This window comes from Corvus brachyrhynchos, unplaced genomic scaffold, assembly GCF_000691975.1.
Source record: "Corvus brachyrhynchos isolate BGI_N302 unplaced genomic scaffold, ASM69197v1 scaffold92, whole genome shotgun sequence".
In the NCBI taxonomy this organism is placed as follows: Eukaryota; Metazoa; Chordata; class Aves; order Passeriformes; family Corvidae; genus Corvus; species Corvus brachyrhynchos.
In genome coordinates, this window is record NW_008236973.1 from 5,376,176 (window position 1) to 5,385,895 (window position 9,720).

General features: G+C 40.2%; 1 protein-coding gene across 12 annotated transcripts in view; it reads left to right on the forward strand.

Annotated features, from left to right (window-relative positions):
- Positions 1-3,449: 3,449 nt before the first annotated feature.
- The window catches only part of OCA2 (OCA2 melanosomal transmembrane protein), a 191,837-nt gene continuing 185,566 nt past the window's right edge, over positions 3,450-9,720 (forward strand). For 2 of the 12 annotated variants that reach the window (XM_017728590.1, XM_017728594.1), the window contains exons 1-2: positions 3,679-3,940; positions 4,021-4,080. The gene's annotated coding sequence lies outside the window, so the exon portion shown is untranslated. Of the gene's footprint in view, positions 3,475-3,571; positions 3,594-3,670; positions 4,081-9,720 lie in introns of those variants that run through there. The other 10 variants (XM_017728593.1, XM_017728597.1, XM_017728591.1 and 7 more) reach the window with 9 other exon arrangements.

Consider the following 9,720-nt stretch of genomic DNA (forward strand, 5'->3'; position numbering starts at 1 on the left):
CCTGGCCTTGTTAATTGAGTTTGGTTTGTTCAGCTCTGGGCCACACTGCTACAGGCTTCTCAGATGGTCAGTTCAAGATGGCAAATTACATCTAACTGCTAACTTGCCTCTGAGTGGGGCAGTGCTGCTGGATACTGTCCCTGTTCAGTAACTGTAGAGGAAGTTAGCCACTTGTCACCCTCACTACAACTAGATGATAAGTGATAGACCAGATTTCCCCACCCCCTGCCAAAAGTTATGCTGTCTCAGGTTGGTGTTCAACAAATGGACTTTTTTGTCTCTGTATTTTCACCACTTCTGCTCGCTACCACTCCTCTCACCATCCCTGTGGACAGGCCCTCACAGAGGAAGGAAACAAGAGGCAGAACCAGGAACAAACAAGTGGAAAAAAAAGTAACCGGAGGAGACAGGAATAGAAGAGACAGATGAGGATGGAGCCTGGCCACAGCTTGGCTCAGGCTTGTCTGAGCTCGAAGTGCATATGCCCAGTGACCATTTGCCCAGTGCAGCTACGGAGGAACAGCTGTATGGCCTCAGGGTGGTGTGCGTGGACATCTGCCTATGGGAAAAAAACTGCTCCTGGTTAGAAAGACCCCTTGCAAAGGCATCTCCCTCTTCCCATTCATTGTGCAGGAGAGGCAGACCTCCCTGTGGAAGAATGCTCAACTGTGTCCCCCAAGGCTTCATCCCTGCTATATCTAGATGTCTAAATTGAAGGTCACCATCTGTGAACTCAGTGTCTATTCTCCACATTTAGGGAGTGGAGGCTTATTTAATAAATCTGATACAGTCTGGAAAGTTTTTAATCTCATCCCGCAGTGGACAGCTGGCCGTGGTCAGGGTGTCCCTTCTTAGACTGCTGACTGTACTCGTCTTTCATGTCCAGGGACTACAACTGGGAGTTTAGACCTGTGACTTTAGTGTAGCCATGTAAAGTTTGCCAGAAGGCACCCCTCCCTACGGCAGGCTGGGATAATTTGTCTCTTAGAGGTGTCGGTCGCTACTTACAGCTCAGGAGAGCCCGGCTGCTCGCCCACCCAGTTTTTCACACCGCAGGGGCGGCACGGTGGGAGTGATGGGACGGTGGGTGGAGGAGTCGCTCCTTCCCGCGGGGCAGGCACTGCTGCTGGGCTTTCCTGCCGGCCCCTCCGCCCCCGCCCCGGGGCTGGGCAGGCAGCGCTCCCGCCCGGGAAGTCCATCAGGAATGCGAAAGCTCCTCTGTGTTGGTCTGAGCTCTGTAGTTTCACACAACAGCCATCCTGTTTTCAGGCACTTACTCCCTACTAAAAAATGAGTCCTTCCTTCACCTCTAGCAGGGGCTTGTTTAGAATTCACAGACTATGGTCTTATCTATTTATCTATCTATCTATCTATATCTATTTCTCTCTCTCTCTCTCTCTCTTAACTTAAACCCCAGAATTTTCTCCATAAAAACCTTGATAGGGGGTGCTGGAGCCCCCATTTTTGCTCTGAAAAGACAGACAACCAGAACCAAGCCTGGTTCGCCACACAGCTCTGGTTAGTTCTGTGGAAACCAAGATAATTAAGAACTTGGTATTACAAAAATGATCAGCTTGAGTCCAGACCCCAGTTAGCTCCTGTTACACTCTACAGACTTACAGACTTAAAATCCTAAATCAAATGAGCAACATCACTGCTTTCTCTTAGCAGTCTTTTCTAGATGTGATTTTATAATTAACTAGTAATTTTTGCATCTTTTTTTTCCCATTGCATATTCTGCAAGTGCAAGGCATGATGTTCCTTCCATTTGGGACATCAGCAGCAAGCACCACTTTGTATAGTATGAATATATAATGCTTCTTTGCTTTTTTCCTTAAATTTACAAATAGAATTAGAGAAGAAAAAATTTTTTTTCTAGCAATATAAGGACACCTAACAACACTGTGTCCCTGGCTTTCACAATTCCAGTGTATTCCTGGAATGAATGAGAATTATCACAAATGTTTACTACGAGCGTAGTAAAGGCCACAGTATTGCACATGCCAATAACCTGCCACTAAATTAGAGTTTTTCTGCCAGCTCCGTTGTGTGTGTGGCATCCTCTAACTAATTCTCTGGACTTCTGCCTGGCCTTCCACTGTTATCATGGCTAACTCAGTGATGTAGCACAAGTCTTAATGGAGTGTGGGTTACGTGGGGTGATGGCTGTTTGGTGAACTCTCACAGCAAATAGAACGATCTGTATCCCTTTGATGTGTGCCGTCTGGAAATCCTACAATTACTATACCAATCAGTGATGTCTTACTTGCTCCTTACTGTGCTATCTTCTTGCATTTCATGCATTTCACATGATCTGTGAAGAGGGACGCTTCATCTTTTTCTGTGTTTTTACAGCATCTCCAGCTCTGGGGTCCTCAACCATGGCTTTTTTTTCTTTGTATCAGAAGAATCTTTGAAAGAAGAACTGGTTTTACTTGTATGCATAAAATTGGATGGGAGGACACCTGTAAATTAATGTTTTCATGGAATATATATTTTCTGTGATTAAAAAGATCTTTCTCATGCTGGCAGATTTATTGCCACACTACTGCAGTCAGGGGGTTGTTGAACTGTGATAATGGAGATAGGTATAAATTGATTTGCCTTCACAAAACATGAACAGGTACTTCTTGAGTTACAGGAGTGTAAATAAATTCCTATATCTTAAGTTACTGTCACCTTGTTGTTCGTAGACAATCAGATTAAACTGGAACCTGTTTTACGATAAAAGAGCATCTATTGCATGTACTCTACAGCCCATGGGAAAAAAATAAAACAGAAGGAAAAAAAGCTTTGAAAAACACACTTTTGGAGGATTAACTACCTCCAGCACAAATGGAACTCTTTAACAGAAAATGCACAACGGTCCACCTTATCGCACTCTTTCATCAGACTCCTGTAGTAAGCGGCTCTCCCCAGAAGCAAGGGAGACAAGCCATGGATGTACATGCATGATGCTCATGAAATGAGAACATTGGAGATAACTACTGATGACCTTATGGATAATCCTGAGGGAGCTGGAAGTGTTCATCTCATATTTCAGTATTAGAAGGTCAAAAATGGTTACTCATATTTCAGTAACAATTGCTTCTTTAGGAAGGCTCAGCTAGCAGAAACCATCCTTGCTGTTTAATAACATGCAGTTGTTCAGGGCAAAATGTCAATAGCATAATTCTCTTTGTGAAGAATAAATGTTGCATTATTTTCCTTTGAGCTATTTTGCTTGTAGCCATGAAATTAATGTAGCATCTGTTTCTCCAGTTGGCATATACTATATGTAGAGTGTAGATTATGTTATCATCTTTTATCAGTTTTTGTCTGATAGAGGCACAAAGAGTTTGCCTGATGTAGTGCTTAATTATCATACCACTGAGTACTGCAGTGGCATTTGTAAACCTTTGAAATTCCAGTATAAAGAACGAGGATGAGTGATTGTCAGGATAATCTTGTTAGTAATTTCTGATGGCTGAAAAGGTGAATTTCCCTCCCTTAAATCTCACCCCACCACCCCACCCCTCCCCAATATGCCCAGTTTTTCCTAGTGTGAATTGCTAAATCTGTTCTTTTATAACTTCTGTGGCAGTCTAATAATGGTACGTCTGCTCTGTTCTCCTCCTGCTTCCTGTCTAACGTGTCTTAGTGTCTGCTCAGTGAAGCTAATGTGATTTGTGTGCTCTTTCTCTCTTTGCCACTTGTTACGGCCATCTCAGGCTTTGGAAGAGCTGTGTTTGGGCAGAGAGTAACGGGTGCTGGGAGAAAGTCGAGTTCTAGTTCCTCACTGAAATCACATGATGGCAAATCTGGGAATTCCTGCTTCATTTATGAGTGTGCAGAGAATGCAATGTCACTCTCTCCCCATCCAGAGATGCTTACTACAAAGAACTGAGATGGATTCCACAGTGACAAAGTCATTTACTCAAATAAACTCTCTTTTCAGAAAGTGAGGGGCATCTCCCTCCTCCCTCAGCTGAACCAAGTCTTTTATTTTTGACATCTGTGCATCTTTTTTTTTTTTTTCAGTTTTTTTAGGTTTTTCTTTCCAAACAAAAGAAGCTCTTCAAGAATTCTTCAGAAGAGCAGGTAAAATGCAATTTTTCTACATGAAATGTTTCCTAGACTAGTTTAATGCAGTTCTGTTATTTTGTGAGGATAACTGTTAATATGTGCAATGAAATATTTCATGTTAAAAGTTGATCAAACTTTGCAATTAGTGCAGGGTCTCTGGACAGGATTTATGTGTACCTTAGTGTTCAGTATTTTAAAACATCAATGAGACACATGGAGTATATGTTATATTCAAATTTGTTTTAGTTGTGTTCCTATTCACCTTTACATTGTCTCAAAAATTAACCTTTCCTAGGATATTTAATATTTAAAAGATTGTTTTAATTTATTTTAGATAGCAGATTCTTTAGGGACTCAAACTTCTTGCTATTGTTCATATATATTATTGTTACCCTTCCTACTCAATTTATGTATAAGAGAAGAAGTTCAGGCTTAGTTTTTGGACTAGATGTTCTGTAAAACATGAAGCTTCATGTTTAAAAACTTTATTTAGATCTGTGTTTGGAGATAACACATTGATGTGGATGAATGCATCTCTCAGGTACAATGACTTAATAAAAATTGAATCACTTTTCTGAAGTATTCCTTTTCATGGATTTTACTCATGTTGGCTGTATTTGTGACAAGCTGTTGTGATTTTTCCAGTCACCTTGCTGAAGTAGTTTGCCAGCAAGGGAGCAGTCTGCAGACCAACAATGGGCTGGTCTGTTCTGCTCAGCCCTGCTTTGGCTGAAAGTGTAAGAGGGTAAAACTGCCCTACTTCCCCAGAGCTTGAGGTTTTACAAATTAGCTGTGGATGTTTGCTTTTCAATGAAACTTAAGGTGAGAAGTCAGGGGATCAGTCACTTAAATGTAGTTATAAACTATTTTATGGGGAATGTTTGTATGTATATTTTTTCAAAATAAAATCTATAACTCATATGAAATAGATGTTGAAGAGCTGCAACTTTCGAGAGTTGTTCAGCTAACATGTAGGAAACATTCTGTATTTCTTAATACAGTCATAGATGGAACACAGACACTTATTTGCTTTCTGAACTCTCACAAAAATAGTTGGTCTTCTCACATGCTGCCATCAGAATTCCTAGTATTTCCATGAGGGCAACTGCCATAAGCTGCCAAAAGCTCAGCTTCCAATGCAGAATTTGGTCGAATGGTGGGAGGCTGGTTTGGACCTCAACAGTTCTCTCTTGAGGCGCCCTTATGTTGTCTTTGTTAAGAAGGACACCATGAGTTAGTCTGAAACTTCACTGGAATGAAGAAGACAAACCACGGATGGCAGAATTGCTGAAATTTAGAGCTGAACAGATCCCAGTGAGTACGATCCAGAAAAGTTGTCTGTTATGGGCTTTTGCTAGGCTAAATGTAGGAGGAGAAGTGGTTCCTCACTGCAAACATTTTAGATGCTGTTTGAGTAGAAACAAAAAAAATTCAGGCTTGTGGCCTGATGTCAAGGGAGAAAAAAGGAAGAGAAGAATATTAGTCTAAGGGATTTGTTTATGATTTTTCCTTCAGAAGGTATGTTAAATAAAGCTATATATATCTATAAATATATATATATATATATATACTATGAGAACTGAAAAAATTAAACTTTTGCCCTCTTTTTCATTGGTAGAGAAATTAAGTACAGAAGGAATAAAATGTGTCACAGAAGAAGAGCCTTGTTAGACTGAGACAAGGCAGCAATTATTTCTATAATGCCTCCCAATAACAATAGCTGCAAAATTACTAAGGAAAAAAATCCCACAGTTGTGGGTTGGTTTTTTTTTCTTTTTTTTTTTCATTCTGTGAGTGAGTGCTTTTGCCAGATCACATTTTCCCTTGTGGATTAACTTTGAACTGCCAATTAAAAGTTATTGCTAAATCCTGTTACAGCAGAAAGCCTTCAGGCTCATATTGTTAAGATTTGGCCATTGCTCTTTCACATAATAGATTAAACTGCTGGGATTTTGCTAAATTACTTTTGTACATTTTTTTAGAATAGCCACATAGCCAGTATATTTTTTAGCAAAAAGGTAGGAACTGTATTAATTTCTGCTTATTTCATTCAATTAAAAACAAAGGGGGAAAATTGGAACTGAGACAAGAGTTAATATTGTTCTTGACATGTGTTGATAGTGCAATGAAGTTTGCCTATCAATACAGTGATGACCTGGTTTCTTCTGTAAGAGCTTTACAAAACCCTGTCAGCCTGTCCTACTTAGAAAAGAAAATTGCTGAAATCTGTGTGGCAAAGGTTAGATGAGCTTTTCTACAATTTTTGGGCAAAGGAGACAGAATACTGCAATAACCCTGCTGTTTCCAACAGGCACACTCTATGCGTCATTGCTCTGAGCAGGGACAAGTTGAACATTATCTCAGAAGCCTCAGAAAGCTTTGTGGTAATGGTTGGCAGATGTTTACTTTTTTTAATGTGGTCACTGTAGGATCATCAGTTGCTTTAAAATCTCTGTGTCCAGTTAGGAACAGATCAAACAGAAAAGAGGAGTGAACGCACTGATATTTTAATTTGCCTGAAAAAAGAAAAACTGTTCAGTGTCGAGTAAAAAAGCTGCATAGTTGTTGTCAAAACCATCCATTCAGTCTAAGATATGCTGACCATAAAAATGTATTCAGCCATAAACCAACATCTGGGTTTTTATGTTTTCCATGCTTTAGCCCTGATCTGGTGGCCTTGTTGAAAAAATTGCATGTCTTGCAGAAATATGACTGCACCCATCATTCTTCTATCAAAGAGAGCAGAGAAAGGGGTGTCTTTTTCAATGAGTAAAGATAGCCTGGAATGAAATAAAAGTTGTGTTCCTGTTCAGCAAACGAATGGATGCTTCCATGCAGGGTACAGTATCTTCTGGTTGATGAATGACTTTTTCTTGCACGCATCAGCTTGTTTTGAAAGCATCTTCATGGCACCAATCAAAAGAAGTTGTAGGCTGGCAAAAATCCTTCTGCAGCATTCAATGGGTTTATGTACCAGGTCTGTGCTATATATAAGAATAAAACAGGTACTGAAGAGGAGTCCTTGATAATTGGTAGCAACCGCCACAGTGGGGATTTCTGGGGCTCTGGACTTCTCCGTCAGAGAAGGTGGCTTTTAAAATGGAGCATCTGAAAGTGCAAAAGGTCCAGGGGGGCTACTGAAGTTTCATAAAAGCCTCTCCTTAGGTACATGACACAGGACAAAGGAGGGCATGGAGACATCTGTCCTCCACAGGTTTTTTTAGTATGCTTGCCATTCCCTAGCCATCTCCACCACCCCTCTCCCCCTCCACCCCTTGACAGCAGATGGCCTTATCTTCTTTCATGGTGATATGTCACTTCAGAGGCTTGCAGCGTCAGTTGGCTCAGCACTGTAGAGGTCTCATTTGATGCTCATTGCCTTTGCGAATTTGCATAAACTCATGCAAATTTTTACTCTTTTGGGAGGGGTAATTATTGTTGCATTTATTTGATCTATAGCACTGCCAGCACACTCTGTGGATGCCACGCTTGAAGTCTCCTCTAACCATTTCTCTCCTCTGACATCAAAGTGCTTGTAGCAGAAAACTTCACCTCTTTTACACATATCATTTCAATTATTAGTTTAATGTAACATAGAGAACGCATCTGCTACATTCCTTTTCTAATTAAATAAAGAATCTTGGAATAATGAGTCTTACAACTTGCAACTTCTAAATTGACAACAGCACTGATTATTCTTTTTTAATAGACTGGTCTATGGTCTTTCTGGTTGCTTCACACAAAGGGACAGCAGGGATGGTTTCCTTTTGTTTTTGTTTTTGTTTTTTTTTTGTTCCCCCACTGGTTCCCAGCTATTGAATTCTGCTCAGACCCAATAAACCTGCTTTCTGTTGATATTGCTGTGGTGCTGCAGCTTGCAGCTGAGCCACCAGAGATTTGGATTTGGGAAATGAGGTAGAGCCTCATTCAGCTAATGCCACAGCTGGGCTGCAGTTCTCAGCAGCCTCACAGAGGTGGCCTACAGGGCACTCTTTTCTAGCAGGATTAGAAGTGCTGCCATTGCTTTTCCCCAGCTGATATAATGACTCCTGAGAAATGTTTAGTCAAGTATAAAGGAGAGGGACTTGCTCATGCTGGGGTGCTCCCAGGCTGACCCAAAACCAGAGGCTTGCTCTGCTCTCAGGCTTTGAATCAAATTGTGTAATACTTTCTTTTGTTCATGTGATAATTTGTTAAAAATCTTATATTTTTATCTGAGACCAGGAGGACTTGAAATATATATTTTCATCCCAGTCCAGTGTCACCAAGCCAATACAGTTACATGACTTTTGGATTTGTGGATTTGTTATTATCATGGATTTGTTAATTACTGTGCAGGGAAGCAGCTGTCTCATAGGGTGAGAGACACAGCTGGGATGTATTTTGTGCTCTGCGAGGAGCAGCAGCAGGGTGAGTGCAGCGAAGAGCAGTTCCAGCTGCACCATGAGGGAGCTGCTTTAGTGGGGGTGCTGGGAAGTTTACTGGTTTGTGTGAAACTAAATCAAAGCAGAAATATAAGTGTGACATTTGGCACCAGTATTTCTTGAACACCCTCAAAGGGCATTTATGGGTGATTTTTCCTCTGAAAGAGGTTCTCTTTCAGAGAAGTAAAGAAATATAGCATTTTGTAATTGCTTATCCTAGAAATGCATTTTTGTTATGACTTTAGTTTTATAAGTTTTCAATTTGCTTTTTGATCAGAACAGCTGTATTGGGTAAACTGCTTTGTGAAAACTATATTTAGTTCATAACACAAGCATAAGAAATATTTGAGATTTTTCCATTTTCTTGGTAACAGAGCAGGTACAAGGTGAAAAATGCCAGAAGATACACTACGTATAAATTGGAGAGATGATGCAACTGTTCAGGATCTAGCTGACAAACTATTACTGCTCTTAAACTACAGCCTCTCTTAAATCAGACATTAATCATAGTCTGTAGGCATAAGCATAATTAAGGCAATATTTCTTCATCTGTAGAGACAGCATCCAATAATTGTATGATTATGAAGGAGCCATTTTAGTGTTTGTATGCCTGTCTCTAGTGCTTTATCTTTACAAGCTGTGTCTGTTAATTTTGATCTCTAGTTTTAGTTCCTTGTACAATTCAGGTGCCATGAATTCCACAAAACTGTGGAGATCTCATGATACATGAGTAATTTAGAAATTTGCTTTGATCAGTCTAATCAGAGCTCTGGAGGCAGAAATATTTGTCAAAGCAGTATCGCTTATCATCAGCAGTGTTCATCATCAGTAATGTTCACTCAAAGCACTTCTGAATATTTGCCATTTGTATTTAGAAATGAATACAGGAAGATTTGTGGTTAAGGGGCTGTTTAGAGCAAAAATGGTTTCTACCTGTTTGGTAGCTCCAGCAATACGTTTTCTTTTACCTTTTCAAGGACAAAATGTATCTTTGCAAATCTCTGTTAATTATCTTCTAATTTCCTTATTGGGTAATTAATCTTTCTTGCTCTGTCTCGCCAGTAGCAGGTAGAATTTTACCTGCCAGTTGTGAATGGCCAGGGGTTAATTACAGATCTTTGAATACAAATATCACTGCAGTTGGAAAAAAACCCACAAATTAGCCTTGGAATATATATGGACAGACAGCTGAGTGCCTCAAAGCTAAAGCTTCTGAAAATTGGCGAGGTAG